A 16,129-nucleotide genomic window follows, 5' to 3' on the forward strand; every position below is an offset into this window, starting at 1 on the left:
CCCACCCGCCGATCTCATGTCTCTAGCTGCATATGTATCAGAAGATGGCCTAGCCGGCCATTAGTTGAAAGAGAGGCCCATTGATCATGCAGACTGTATATGCCTCAGTACAGGGGAATGCCAAAGCCAAGAGGTGGGAGTGGGTTGGTGGGGGAGGGGGTGTGGGGTACTTTTGGGATAGCATTGGAAATGTAAATGAAATAAATACCCAATAATAATAATAATAAAAGAACAATTTGCTTGATATTTGGCATTCTACTCAACTACAAATTCTAAACATATTGAGGGTTTGATGTATGATCTGAAAATCAAGACTCCAAACTTAAGAGAAGTTGGAAGAATATCTTTGAAGTTTAAAAGCTAGCAGGATGTTGCAATAAATTCATTAAACATTATCTATCAGTTAAGAGAATAGATCATGAAAATAAAAAAGAAACTACTGATTACCATGCATATAACTAACGAGAGATAATGTCTAAATAAGTAGCTCCTATAAGTTAATAACTCCCTTCACACAATTATCTTGGGAAGTTCTAGACACAGAAATTCTAATATCAGGGTGTACTCTCTTCAACCTTGACCCTAGGAAAGTCCACATGCTTCCTTCCACCCATAGGAACGTAAGGGAAGAATGGCAGAATGGTTGTCAGTGAAATACAATGAAAAACAGCAGTTAAAATGACTAAACTGCAAGAACACGCAGCTAAAGCAGGGAATGAGCCTTGCAGAGAGTGCATACCCTTAATGAAAATCTTGAAAAATGTGAAACAATATTAGATGCTGTGCACAAACACATATCTCACAGAAACATGACAAGATAAGTATCAATAGTAAACATTTAGAATGTGGTGCCGACCTCTGGAGATGTATGTATATTATGTCTTAAGTTTATCTGTGTGAATATGGATCTTTATAAAACTCTTAAATCTTATTTGCATTTGCTTGCCTCTAATATTTCTTATTTATGGTTAGAAAGCTAGTTTTACAAGTGTCTATAACAGAGTATTGAGGAGGAGACAAGCTATTGTTGAAGCCCACAAAAGGATCTATCTACCACTCTTCTTCACACCTAGGGCAAACCCTTTTGGGTGTGTCAAGCCCCTGCTTCCCACTACTGTCTTCTGTCCTTGACCTAGAGCCCTGATTCTCCTTCACCATCATTGTCTTCAAGGAATGCCAGTCCCTGTGCATCCTGACCTCCAACCCCTCCCAAGCCACACCCAACCCACAGCCTGGATTCTTGTTCAGCCAGGTACCATGCAAAGGGGCTTGCAGACCACCAGCTCCAGCTATTTACGCTTTTCCCATGGACACCCAGCTTCATGGGATTTTCTGAGAACCATTTTCCAGTCGTTTCTGAAACAACCAATGACATGGTATTAATAAAACATCTCTCCCAGCATGAACACTTACTGGATGTTCTCATTAACTGAGCCTCAGATGATGTCTGCTGAGTGACTTCCCTTGAATAGCACTTATTCATGTCTAACTCTAGCCTTCCCATTTGATATTCCATCTAAATATCTATGGCGCTGTTTAATAGTGAAGCACAAAATGCTCCAAGTTTTTATTACCACCCTTGGAGCTATTTTCTTGTGTTCTCTATGCACAATACCCAGAGCTGGACTAGCACTTGGTGAAATGATGCCACAATGCATCATCTTTAGAAAGTTTCTGCTGCATAACACTCCTCCATTACCACTAAAGGATGTCTTCATTTTTGAGAAAGTTGAAATCTCTGAAAAGTAGCAAGGATATTTTATAGGGAAATTTTTAGTACCAGGCATTCAGAGTAATGTCACACTCAGTGTGCAGACCAAAAGAGAAATTAACCTAAAAGAGCAAAGAATTTAACATAACTTAAAAATGTAATTTTGATAGAGAGAGTTCTTTCAAAAAATGCACATCAAAGGGCTGGAGCGACAGCTAAGAGCTGCCATTCTGATCTCTGCTAGAACTAATTACCGTGATTACTCCTACCTGGCCATGATCTCACTGGGCTGTTCTTGCAGAGGACCCAAGTGGTTCCCAGTACCCACATGGCAGCTCAAAACTGTCTTTAACTTCAGTTTTAGGTGATCTGGTGCCTTCTTCTGGCCTCTGCCAGCCACATGGTTCATTTGTGCAGGCAAAATATTCATGCCCATAAAATACTAATAAATAAATATTTTTAACTGTAGTTTGAAAACAGAAAAGAACAGAATAAAAGAGCTGATTGCTGAGGTGATTAACAAGTCACATTCTCATGTGTCCCTCTCTCTCTGTCCCTCTCTCTGTCCCTCTCTCTGTCTCTCTCACCACAGACTCACCTCCCTTTTCTGTTCCCCTTCTCATTTGTGATAACTCCATCTCCTGTGTCTCTGATCCCTTTTGACCCCTGCTAGAATTAATTACAACAGTTGGTCCTACCTGGCCATGACCTCACTGAGTATTCCTTTACACTGAGACCCTGAGTTACATATGGTCATGAGCCACCACGTGGGTGATGGAAATCGACCAGGGTCCTCTGGAAGGGCACTTGGTGTTCTTAATTACTGAGCCATATCTCTAGCCCATAAAGGAACTTTTGGTGTTGAAATTTTAAATGCCATGGAAAAGAGCTAAGGAAAAGGTGTAGGGGTGTTTGAAGGTATTGGTTTCCTCAGTTCACATCCTTGAAGAACCCCCTTTCACCTTAACCTGCACAGTTGTTAAGCCTTGCAAGTGTGAGCAGATCTATGCCTGTGTCTTATGGCCACCACCCAAGAAGACCTGAACTGCACCATGTTCCCATGGGACAGAATATAACAAGCATATAGAGCTATGGGGACAGAAAAGGGAGGTGAATCAGTGGTCGGAGCAAGAGAGCTGGAACACATGAGAATGTGATTTGCCTTCTGCCTTTCCCTAAGTCAGAGCGGAGCTCTCTAAGCTTCCAAGAGAGGCAGCTCTTTGTAAGCAGTTCAGAGTCCTAGAGCCTGAGTCTTTTTTTTTTTTTTTTTTTTTTTTTTAATGGTTTTTTCGAGACAGGGTTTCTCTGTGTAGCCCTGGCTGTCCTGGNACTCNCTTTGTAGACCAGGCTGGCCTCGAACTCAGAAATCCGCCTGCCTCTGCCTCCCAAGTGCTGGGATTAAAGGCGTGCGCCACCACGCCCGGCTGAGCCTGAGTCTTTACCTTAGAGCACACTGAGCCTCATTTCCCCCACTTTTCTATAGTTAACTTATGCACCAGGAGCCTCATTACATGAGTAACACACTTAGGGCTTCCTGCTTGTGAACTGAAACATTCATCTAGGCTTCCAAATTAAATACCGGGTAAAGACCTAGCTCTGGAGTGGTAACAACCTGTTATATATTGAAGCAGAAGAGACACATTTTCCCTAGGCTCTCTTCAGTAGACTCCTTTGGCAGAAAAGGGCAATAGAGGGTGGTAGATTCCCAAAACATTCTAGTAAGGCTTAAGAAAGCGTTGTCTGTGCAGATTGTCCTTCTTCGTTGCTTGCATGCTTAATTTTTTGTTGTTTCAGATACTGGCGGCCATCACTAAAGTGTGAAGCAGGGAAAACGTGCGTCTCACTGTTTCCACACAAAGCAGGTAAAATTCAAAGAATGTGAACAGATATCCTACAGGCAGGTAGCATTTATCACAGCAGAACATTCATGATGTCTTCAGTCTGAGGTATTAGTCCCAAAACTGTTGACAAAAGTAGTTATAAATAATGGAATGATATAAATTATAAAAGACACTGCTTGCCTGCAGAGCTTCTACTATTGGTGAGTTTGATGATCTGTACACAGTACCCTCTGAAATCTCGTTTGCTAAATTAAAGTTGAATTTTCTAACTGGGAAAGAAAAGTTCATTAATTTGATGAATAAAAAAAGTCAGATTTTTTTCACTACAGATGATACTGTATGTGATATGTAAAAACAAAAAAGCCTAATGATATCACTATTTCTTTCATTTTTAAGTAAAAGACATTACATGGGAAAGTGGTCTCTGGGAGAGTTGAGAGTAAGAAGTGGGCTTGGATATGATCTGAATATATTGTGCTCACATATAAAATTATAAGCTAATTTTCAAAACATAAAAATATCCCTGCCCTACATAAGTTAGAAAAAACTTTATTTTTTTTGTTTGTTTGTTTATTTGGGGGTTTGGAGTGATGGGTTTTTTTAGGCAGGATCTTATGCAACCCAGGCTGATCTCCACATCATTGTGTGATCTAGAGGAACTTTGAACTCCCCATATTTCTTCCTCCCCTGCACAGGTACCAGGATTACAGCTGTGTGTTAACCTACTGGGTTGGGGTGGGGGTGGGGAAAGAACTTTTGAAAATGTGTTTTAGTTCCCCTCTGAGGTGTTTTAGGAATAGTATATTGGAGCATACCGAAAACTACATAAATGCCTCTTCCACAGCTCTCCCGTCATATGTTCTTATTCTTAATCTTATTCTAAGATTCCTCTGAATCTTAGAAGCTGAGCTAGGGAACTTCGGGGAATTATTCTTGGCTGTGCTCAGTAATTTCCTAAGCCATTCTATATCTGTGCATTCATTTCCTTCTGGTGACTAAGTGGATGGCCTTAACGTCTCTTTCCAGATAAAAACTCAGGAGATCGTCAGATCAGAGCTCCATCACAGGTCCCTATCAACCACTGATTACTGAGTGTCCTCTACAGTCAGAGGGAAACGGAGGTGATGGGAAACAAGGTTCATCCAGATAATGGAGTCTCCCTGAACAGCTTTGATTTGTCTTCTGGGTGGAGATGCTTAGAAGAGCACAGACAGAAGTATTTGAGCCTTAAAAAAAAAATTTAAAGTAATAAGCAGTAGCTGTCTCACGTCCTTCTCTTCAGCTCATTACAGAGCCCACAGTAGACATTGGAGGAGGAGGGGGAGGAGGAGGAGGGGAGGAGGAGGAGGAGGGGGGAGGAGGTGAGGAGGAGGGGGAGGAGAAGGAGAGACCTTTAGGGTATTTTTACACCCAAAATTTATTTTTTTAATGTAAAGATAAAATTAAGCATAAAGATGGCAATTTAACTCCGATTTCAAGAGCTACCCAGAATCTCTCCCTCGCACCTTAACAGAGCACATAGCTCAGAGAAAACATTTGTTGGGCCTAGGTTTGAGGCCAGTGCAAAATAACAAAAAGTCCCGAAAAAAATTCAATATATGCTCTTAATATAGAGACAGAGAGAACTAAGACACTCTAACTTAGCATGCCTTGCATGATCCAAGTTCTCTCTCTCTCTCTCTCTCTCTCTCTCTCTCTCTCACACACACACACACACACACACACACACACACACAAATATATATATTAGTTCGGAAGGCCTGGTGATCCTTTATATGCCTCTCCAAATGCCTGGGTAAGAGTTTTCTCTATTCGTGTGTGTTCATACCTGTGACTCCCCAGATTGTGTTTTCTAAGATAATTGTACCAATTTTACTTCCTCAAGCCATGTAAAAGGTGTTTTCATCAAACCTCATCTGCTCAGTATGGGGTCCTTCTCTTCTCCCACAGTGGAATAGGTGTAGCTACTCTATGTTTCATCTGCATTTTGCTCTGTGAGACATCTCTTATTATTACACTGGCCACTCAGGTTTACGCTTCTGTTCCTCGGTAAATTGTCCAACAACTATTTCTGACGGTTGTTGTCTTTGTATTCTTCGTATTGATTTGTATTGATTTGTGAGTCCTGAATACTGGCTCTCTGGTTGTTATATGCACTAAAAATATATTTCAAAATTGCCTTTTCTACTTTTTAAAGATTTTTTGATGTAGTTTGATATAATTAAATGGATTTATCTTTGCTCTCATGAGCACAACAGCATTGTTTATAATAATCAAAAAAGGAAACATCCTCATAGCGCATCACTAGAAAAATGGGGAAATGAGTCACTCTGGATACACTCAGAAAATAGAAGGCTATGCCACAGCAAATGTATTAGCCCACACATCCCAAAATAGGTAAATCATACTAACAGAAGTCTGTGTGGGAAACACAGTAGAAGATACCAAACAATATAAACATATATAGACTTTAGAAACATTTAAAATGCATAATCATAAAGTATTTAAATGTATGGGGGAATCAGACTGAATTTCAAAGTCATATTTGCCATGTGGTTCTTTTTTAAAATTTTTTTCATTGTATATGTTAAATTTATACAGTACTGTGTGCTACATATGGGCATTACACATATGTGCACATGCGTGCGTGCACATACACACACACACACAACACACACACACAGATGATACATTGAGAGTAGTCCCCCTACTGTGATAGAAGACAATAATGCCTAGAGAAACCTTAATAGTGATGACCTACACACAAGTTTCAAAGGAAAACAGTGCTCTAGATGGAATTGGGCCAGGGGCCATTCCTGTTATATTATGGCCACGAATCTAGCACCACTCTTCCTATGTCCTGAGAACCCAAGTAAAGTTGAACTTAAAAATAATAGATTAATATGCTTGCCGGATATAATTTCTAGACAGGAGAGCATTTGGATAGGTGCTGAGAAAGCAGCTGTAATTATTAAAAGATCAGCATCACTAAAGGGAAGCATTTTGCCTGCACTGAGACCAGAAACAAAACCTCAGAGGTGTTACCTAATGATAAGCCAACTTCATTTAAAGGAAGAAAGCCTGAACTGAAGAAATTCCAAGCTCCTCAAAAGCAGCAGCTGAGGAATGCGCTATCTGGGGTCAGTGTGCAGATGCTGAAACACCTGTGGGACAGCAGGGCCAGGGTGCATCGTGAGCTGGCAGAACTTGGCAGCATGATTCCTGGTGGAAGCATGGAAGATGAAGGACTGATGGCATCCTGGAGTCTTGGCTCCATGATATCAGAGAACAGCTAAGCCCAGAAATGTTTTAACATTCTTGCAAGAAGGCTCTCAGGGGCCAATTGTGTGAAGCTATGAAGGCAAGAGCAAGGTTGCTGCGATGAGCCCAGGGCCATCAGATATGCAATGAGGGAAGCTGCAGTCATGGAATGGAGCCGGTCCAGGAAAGAGTATGTGTCTGTCCCAAGGGCAGCAGAGTCGGAGGACTGAGACACGATGCTGCAGGATTTAATATGACTGTTCCTTTCTAGCCTGGGATCTTCCCTTGGGAATAGGATGTTTACCTATTGTACTGGTATTGTATTGTATTGTATTGTATTGTATTGTATTGTATTGTATTGTATTGTATTGTATTGTATTGTACTGTTTGTGTTGTATTGTATTGTGTTGTATTGTATTGTGTTGTGTTGTGTTGTATTATGTTGTGTTGTATTGTATTGTGTTGTGTTGTNTTGTGTTGTGTTGTATTGTATTGTACTATTATTGTATTGTATTGTGCTGTGTTGTATTGTATTGTATTGTGTTGTGTTGTATTGTACTATTATTGTATTGTATTGTGCTGTGTTGTGTTGTATTGTATTGTGTTGTGTTGTTCACGAACAAAGTTCACGAACTTTGAACTTTCACAGTATTGGAATTTTTAAAGACTTAAATTTTTAGAGTTGAATTGAATGCCCCTTATACCATAGTGATGAACAAACCTTAAAACGTTAAGTTTTAAGTCTCATCTTAATAAGGGGTGGGGTTGTGATGGGTAGTATTAATTGTCAACAGGAGATGGACCTCTAGGGATGCCTGTAGGGATCATCTTGACTATTTTAACTATGGCAAGAAACCTGCCTTCCATGGGTGTCACCACCCCCTAGTTGAGACCCTGGACTGTATAAAATAAATAAACCTAGAGGCATTTATTTGTCGTTCTCTACTCCGACTGCTTCTGTAAGCAGTCACTTTACACGACTAACTGCTTCCTTCACTGTGGTTTAATTTTATGACAGTGGTTTTCAACCTATGGGTAATGACCACCTTTGGGGGTCAAATGACCTTTTCACGGGGGTTGCCTAAAGCCATGGGAAAACACACTTATTTATATTACAGCCCATAATGGTATCGGCATTATAGTTATAAAGTACAACAAAAATAATTTTATGTTTGGGGGTCACTACAACATGAGGAACTATATTAAAAGGTTGCAGCATCAGGAATCTTGAGAGACAGTGTTTTACGAGGTCTCATTTGTGAATTGTTGGCTTTATTTTCTGAGTGACTGAGTGACTATTCAAAAGGTTCTTGTCTATGCCTATCTCTTGGTTCCTTATTTTATCACAGAAGTAATATACTACAAAAATAACTTCACATACAAAATTCTAGTGGCAGTTTCAGTTAAAATTAACTTATAGGAAAGCTTAAACATCGTATTATAGTTGCATACCATTCAAAACTCCAGAAAGCATTTAAACAGGAATACATGTCATTATTCACTTGGGATAAACAGAACAAATAGTACCAAAACTGAGCCCCCAAAACTTATAGGGTACTCACTCCCAAATCTTAGGAAAGAAAGACAGCCTTAATGTGGGCATTAGTAATCACTGGCTCATGAATAGTTAGCCTTTATTGGAACTGTTAACATAATTTATAGTTTTACTTTGTAAGGAAGCTGATGTTGTACTTCTTTTGGTCCTTGAGAACTGTCAATCAAGGAACTTACCACATACTTATTCATTCCAAAAGGCACTAGAGATGAGAATTTAAGCCTCTGCACAAAGCTAATACCTGAAGCTTATAAAAACTATCCAACATTGGTCTGTAATTTATTTTAGACGATAAAAGAAAAAAAACATCATTTCCTTGGAAGACAAAATTTTGTTCCTACAGGAAATTAAGATAAGAGCCCATCGTTTAAAGTCAACACCCTGGTAACCGGACAGTTATTTCCCAAGTGTGTGTCACCAGCTCTCATTCTGTGTTATTTTCAAAGGCTTCTCTTGCCAGCCCCATGATCGAGCAATCTTCAGATGTTATCCAAGTCACTGCTGGGTCAACTTCAGAAGAATTTCAAAGCAGGAGGAGAAAGAGTTAGACTAAGAGCACGGAGAGCTTCATTTTACCAACCTCTAAAGAAAAGCAGCATCAGGGAACAGGAAATCTGTTTCCATATTCTATATGTTGAAATAATATGCTCATTGAGTCGGGAGTCGCTCTGGTGTCTATGTCTGTCTCTAATGAGCCATTAGTCTGTTCTGAGTCATGTGGAAGAAACATGGAGTTGGTATTGACAGAAGAGTCTCCTAAGAGGATGGCTCCCATGAGTAGAACTGAGACCATTGCCATTCTTGGCTCTGTGTTGCTTTTACAGGTACCAAATGGTCACTGGTAGCATAAATAGCCAGTTGCAGTTAATATCACAATGTGACTTTTGTTGTGACATATAAGATTAGACAAAGTTTGGATAATTTGCTCCTCTCATAAACCAAGCAGGTTTGACCGTAGTGTTTTATCATAAACCTAGATGCTTCATAAGAAGGAAATGGAAAAAAAAATCTGTCTATGACTTGGTGATTAGAGATGTATGAAATCACTAGTTTTGGTGTGCTGAAATATCATTATGGGATCTGAACGTTAATAATTCACACTGCCAGAGCAAAAACAATGCCAAAAACATGCCCAGTCTCTGTATTAACAGGCCATGTGCCATTCCTGTTGCTTACCGTTTGGACAGAGTTGCTGCTATCAAATGCAGCACATTGATCTTGAACCTTGGAATTAGTCAGCAGTTTTATGGTATTCATCCAGAGTAGTGGAGATAAAATCTTTGATGCTCAATGCTGTATCATTGCACAGCCCAGGGACAGATCTAACTGGAGTGATGAGGGAATGAAGAAAAGACAAGCATATAAAGACACACAGAAAAGGCTGGGATCAGGTAGATTGGACTGTCTGATAGAGAAGCTTAGAGTGTTTATTATAGACAACTAAATAACAAAATAGAGCCAGTGCATTGTCGCATCTGAATGAGGAGGTGGGGTTATTACGTACAGATAAACAAGGGGGCAGGGTTTATGGTACACAGCAGGATCAAAAAATCAGGCTCAGCTAACCTCATTTTCAGAGCACTCTCTCGAGAGTAGCAGTCTTTGGAGGCAGGAGAGGGTAGGTGGATATTTTCTGCACACACTATCAACATCCATACCTTCTGAGCCTCCCCCTGGGAGGAAACTGCCATGCTCCCATAGGTCTGAGGCGAGGGTCCTTGATGGGGTCACATCCAAGTCAGCAACACACTGCCACTCTGGACTCCACATTCTCAGGGCTTCTTCCATTCCTCACAGTTCAGTAAGGGTATCTGCTCAAGTGAAGAGACTTTCCTGAAGCAGTGGGAAAGCAATACAGAGTCAAGCCTGTGGTGGTTAGAACGAGAACAGTCCCCACAGGCTTATATATTTGAAAATCTGGTCCCCAGTTGGAGGCAATGAGAAAATGATTAGAAGATGCAGCCTCCTTGAAGGAGGTGAGTCACTGTGGTGAGCTAAAGATTTCTAAAGTCTCTTGCCATTCCTAGTGCATCCTCTCTGCTTCCTGCTTTCAGGCCAGGAAGTGGGCTCTAAGATGGCTCCAGTATCATGCCTGATTGCTGCCCTGTTCCTGGCATAGATGGTTATGGGCTCCTGTCATTCTGGCACTGTAAACCCCAAACACATTCATTCTATAAATGGCCTCAGTCATAGTGTTTTTACCACAGCAATAGGAACTCTAAGACAAGACCTGACATCAAAATAAGGTTACTGGGAATAAGAAGATATCTATTTTGTTATCATTGGTACTTAATCATTATTATTTATGTATATGGGGGGTTTGTCCACATGTATGTCTGTACACCACATTTAAGCCTGCTGGGTGCCACTTATAAGTCAGAAGAGGGTGTTGGAGCCTCTGGAACTGGTGTTGCAGACAGTTGTGAGTCACGATGTGGGTACTGAAAATCAAGACATAGGAAGAGCTCTTAAACACTAAACCATCTCTCCAGCCTCCTCCTCTGATACTTTTATGAAACACACGCTCTCAGCATCCAGAAAACCCCTGTAGATTCTTTTATCTCACTAGCTCATTCTCATTTTGATAAATGAATGTTGTTGCATTTTGTGGTATGATGGACTCTGCTGAGAAATCTTTTCATGATCTCAATGAAGATAAATGATAAGCCCATGCTCACTTTACTGGATGTGCCCATATGCTCCAGTCAGAACCTTTTGGGGGACTTCCTCAATAATGAGAAGCTAAATTACAGCATCAAAACTAAGAAAACGGTGGCCTGTTGTACAACCGTCCAGGCAACATCTGGGAGGGCTGACCTACCCATGCTTTCTACTACTTTTGTTAATCTTTGATACTTTAACTATTAGTGCTATCATTATGTCATGAAACCATAAACTGAGATTATCTTTTGTTAATAAAAATGGGTATGTTCACTTAGGTTTATGCAATAATCGGGAATATTAATGTGTCAGGCAACTCTGAGCTCCCAAACACCCCTCATAAGAAGAGGGATGATTTGTTACAACTGTGAGGACTTCAGTGTGGCTGCAGAGTAGAAGAGAACAAGATTATGACTGAGTATTTAAGTATTGGAGGAAGGGACTGAATATATGGCTTCAAGAAGGAGATCAATACAATGCTGAGGATGAGAAGCAGAGATAAAGTATTCTTCCTGTCTTATTTATGTGTACGTGTGTGCTTGTGTGAGTTTATGTACACCAGAAAAGGATGTTGGATCTTCTGGAACTGGAGTTATAGGCAGTTGTGAGCTGCCTGATGTAGGTGTTAGGAGCCAAGCCTGGGCTGTATACAAGAACAGCAAGTACTCTTAACCACTGATCTCTCCAGCCTCATGGCTTAGTCCTTAAGATTCACTCACACTGTTTGCATCCACCTTGAAGACCAAACTACAAGCTGAAGAACATCAAGATGAAGTCAATGCTGATCGCAAGCAGAAGACTCTTGTCTAATTCAATGAAATGGTCAGCTAGCTAGATAAGAATCAGACTGACAGACAGATAGACAGACATGCACAAACACAGAGAGAGAGAGAGAGAGAGAGAGAGAGAGAGAGAGAGAGAGAGAGAGAGAGAGAGACTCTGAAAGAGACAGAAAGAGAGTACCCTTCAGGTGTCCTAAAGATGGAATCCCATGTCTGCTTGGTACTTAAAGAACAAGATTATACAAAACACCCTTGGTTTAAGTCTATCACCCTGAGATAAATAGTAAAAGCCTTCCTTTCATTTCAATACTCCAACTTTAAAACCTAGATCACACGGTCACCCAGCTCCTGTTGAAATGCTTCAGGGCAGAGAAGAAAATGTATGCTGCATAACAACAACCCTTATAGGACTGACATTTTCAGTGCAAGAAGCAATGGGAGGGTTTTCTTTAATCTGAACTTCAGTATACATCCATGAGTGGGCATTCTGAATACCTAGATGTGGGAATAAGAAAAGGTGAATATACTGAGCTTGATGGTTCTGAAAACATGTATAAAATGCAATTTATGCCCTGCATAATGCTTTTTTTAAATAGGTGACAATGTATAAATATTTCATAACACACTTGTGAGGGACAGAATATAACTAAATAAAATAGCATAATGCTAATAGCAGTTGTCCTTGTGGAGAAGAATCAGAAGTGTTTGTGGTTTTCCTTTGCATGCAGACTAGATCCATTCGTCCTTCTTAAATAAGTACACATTTGCTTTTATAACAATAGTGAAGTGTTTGTAAATGCTCAGATTAACTTGCAAGGACCCAAAACATATTGCTAAATACAAGACATACTTAAGGTGATTCATAAAAGTTGAAGATACAAGAAGAAGCAAAGTTATACTAGAAAAATGCAAACAAAACTGAAGACCTGGGCCTCCAACTGCACAGGTGCAGACCACAGGGACAGCACATAGGTGGATGGATGAGTTTCAATGCTAGTGATTACAAATTACCAAAAGCCCTATCTTCACAACGAACAGAGCAACCTTCAAAGCTCAGCCACTGCAAGAAAAACAAGAACAGTAAACACTTACAAAACATCACACTGTGCCCCTAGCGCACAGGTCATTTCAGTGAAAATGGAACATACATAACCCACAGAGAAAACTGAGCATCAACACAGTAGAGATGAACAAATATATCCAATATCACAAGACTGTAAGCCACGTGCTCATACTAGGTAGGTGAGGATCCTCTGCCTGCAAATATCACCTTGCAGTGTTATACAGTTCATAGTTCAAAGTAGAAAATTTCAGAAATTTTAAGACATATTGGTAAATAGCCTACTTATAGGAATCTCTCAGGCACAATTAAGGCACTGATTACAATATAATTCACTACATAAAATTTAAATTAAAATATTTAAAATATCTAATTTAAATATCCTGCTTTAAAAATAAAACTAGAAAAATGTAAAAAGTAACCACCTCAAAGAGCATCTGGGACAACTTAATGAAAATAGATTATGAGTTCCTGCAAGTTTCCTCTAGCCGAGTGCATCCAGGCTCTGCCTCTGGCTCCTGCCACTGCCTTGTGCCAAGTTCTGAAAGCAGCAATCTATGCTCCTGCCTCCAGCCATGAAACTTAGACCGACTGGCTCCTGGAGGGAAGCCGGGGAACACAGCCTCTCCCTGCCTGTCAAAAGGAGAAAAGTAACTTCAGAAAAACAACTGAACGTGCTGAGGAAGCACAAAATGAAGTAGACCTAAAGAACAGGCCAGTGAGGAAATTCTGAAAGTAGATTAAAAAATATAACACACTCCACCAACCTTTTTTTTCCCCAAAAGAGGTCAGAACTGATGGCCAAAATCCCAAATTTCGAGGTAACACTTCTCAACCATCCACAAGTGTCTGCACTGCTTGGGGAGAGAGACTGCATTATTTGACCAGAATTGAAATGACAGAATTTCAAGGCGTTAAATCAGCCTACAGAATACATTTGGATTTTGACATAAATCTTCACTTGGAAAATAAATCTCCCCCCAATGAATTTCATGTAAATGAGAGTAGTGATGTGTCTTCAACGTCCACTGAAATCAAATGGGAATCAGGAAAGGATTTCACCAAATGCTTCGGTCAAACACAGAATAAAGCCAGCAGGAAGAAGCACAGGAGCCAGAGAGCATCTTTACCAAGTTACAGACCACTCTGGTGTAGCTACAGATGGTAGAAAAGGTCATCAGAGATGATATTGGGCCAAATCCCTTGCAGTGCAATTTGGTTCCTGATACAGATGATGAAGGAGAGATGGAAGATGATGAAGATGATGAAGATAGGAAGATATCGATGAAGAAGGGGATAAGGATGAAGGGGAAGAAGTGAGGAGGAAGTAGGTGAGGATGACTAGCATAGAAGACTGATTATTCCTACCTTTTCTTTTCTTTCCTTTTTTTTTAAATTTTTTTCTGATTTCTGGGAAGAAGCCACAGTCACCCCCCTCTCCCTGCCCCTTCTTGAGCCCAGCCATCCTGTTTTTGAGGTCTCTCTCTTCTCAACACCATGGTTCTCAATTTATTTTAGGGGAATACCTTGAGCAAACTAAAATGGGAAGAAAATCTCTACTCTTCTATTCTAAATTCATTTTATCCTTTTTTTCCTCTCAAGAACCAGTGGATTCAATTCCACCACCACCATGCTCTGTGGGAAAAAAAGAAAAGCCCTTCAGTTCCCTTATCACTGCTGGGGGCTGAGGGGTGCTTTTTGTTTTTGTTTTGTTTTGTTTTGTTTTGTTTTTCCTTTCTCTGTGATTACAGTGTGCTCAGTGATGATGTTGTGTCTCTATGTAAATACAGACAGCATTTGCCAACATGGCTCTGACTTTCTCTTAATTAATAAAAAGGAAAAGGGGAAGAATAAAGGTCAGCAAGGGAGGATTGGAGATACCTGCATGGGTTAAGTGGGAGTTTTGAGAAAATGGCTTCCCCATTGGCATGTTTAATTGTGATATTTAATAGGCATCCTTGCACTATTAAATTATTAATGACACTTTTAAAATAAATTTTCTCCTAACGATGCCTTGAACCCAGCCACTCAATAGGAGAATCGACAGAACCTGGAAGGTTTATTTGGAGGTGGCATTCTCTGTTGTAACTCTATTTCTCTATGGGGGGGGCGGGGACTAGAAAGCAAAGAATGCTCATTTTAAATGTTGAAGACTTTGCTTTGTTCCAATAAATTCAAAGTGTGTGCAAAGAACCTGATGCTTTTCTGTCAGAACAGATTCTTAATATGACCTTTTGAGTTTGACCTGCATAATGACATCATGTCAAACTCTGTCTCTCCAACCTTGTATTTTTTGATACATACTTTGCACAATCCCACAAGGCTATGAAGATTGAGTTAAAGGAAATTGAACCATGCCTTAATGTCTCCATAACTAAGTGACGTGGGTACAATTTGCCAGCATTGACTGATATTTTGATTTTTATCTCAATTTGGCATTTTTTAAGTGGGCCTTTATTTAACTCAGATACTATGACAGCGCTTGTTCCCACATGTCACAGACCTGTTGTTCTATTGCCATCTGCACGAAGGACAGCCGCTGTCACATTTTCTTTGGCAGTGTGGACTGACCAAGCAAGAGAGAGTAAGCAGTCAGTGAGGTAGGAGGGAGTCATCAGTCCCAGGTATGTCCTAGACAGGTAGCAGAAGGTCTCAATATGAATCTGATCTCTGTCTGCTCAATGCCATTGTGAAGTGATTAATGTTTCAGAAACTAATCTGACGCATAAACTTTTTAAGGCTGTGTCTTAGGGTTTCTACTGCTGCAAGGAAAACACCATGCAAGTTGAGGAGGAAAGGGTTTCTTTGGCTTACACTTCCACATGGCTGTTCATCACTAAAGGAAGTCAGGACAGGAACTCAAACAGAGCAGGAACCTGAAACCAGGATGCAGAGGCCATGGAGGGATCCTGCTTACTGTCTTGCTTCCCATGGACTGTATTAATGCTGGCCACTGGGCAAACCCCCCCCCCCCACGCCTTGCTTGCAGGGTCCAGCAAAAACTGTGGACACTGTTGGGTAAATTACCATAGTTAGCCGTAGTCAAGGTAGGCCAATCTTCCCAAATCCATCATACACAGGAAAATCTCTAAAACCTTCTGGGTCTGACAGCCAAAGGCGAGTCACGCTCTTGTGTGGCAGCTGAAGCTTTAGTGCAGTCCTGTATGGCAGCTGAAGACCATAGAAGATTAGGGTAACCGCTCAGGTAGCAGTAAGTTGCTGTCATTTTAATGGCACGGGCCATTTGGATTATACTTC

General features: G+C 40.5%; 1 pseudogene; it reads left to right on the forward strand.

The window, feature by feature from the left end:
* LOC110296469 overlaps positions 1–14,202 on the forward strand; it is a 28,648-nt pseudogene extending 14,446 nt beyond the window's left edge.
* Positions 14,203–16,129: the final 1,927 nt, after the last annotated feature.

This window comes from Mus caroli, chromosome 6, assembly GCF_900094665.2.
Source record: "Mus caroli chromosome 6, CAROLI_EIJ_v1.1, whole genome shotgun sequence".
Classification (NCBI taxonomy): domain Eukaryota; kingdom Metazoa; phylum Chordata; class Mammalia; order Rodentia; family Muridae; genus Mus; species Mus caroli.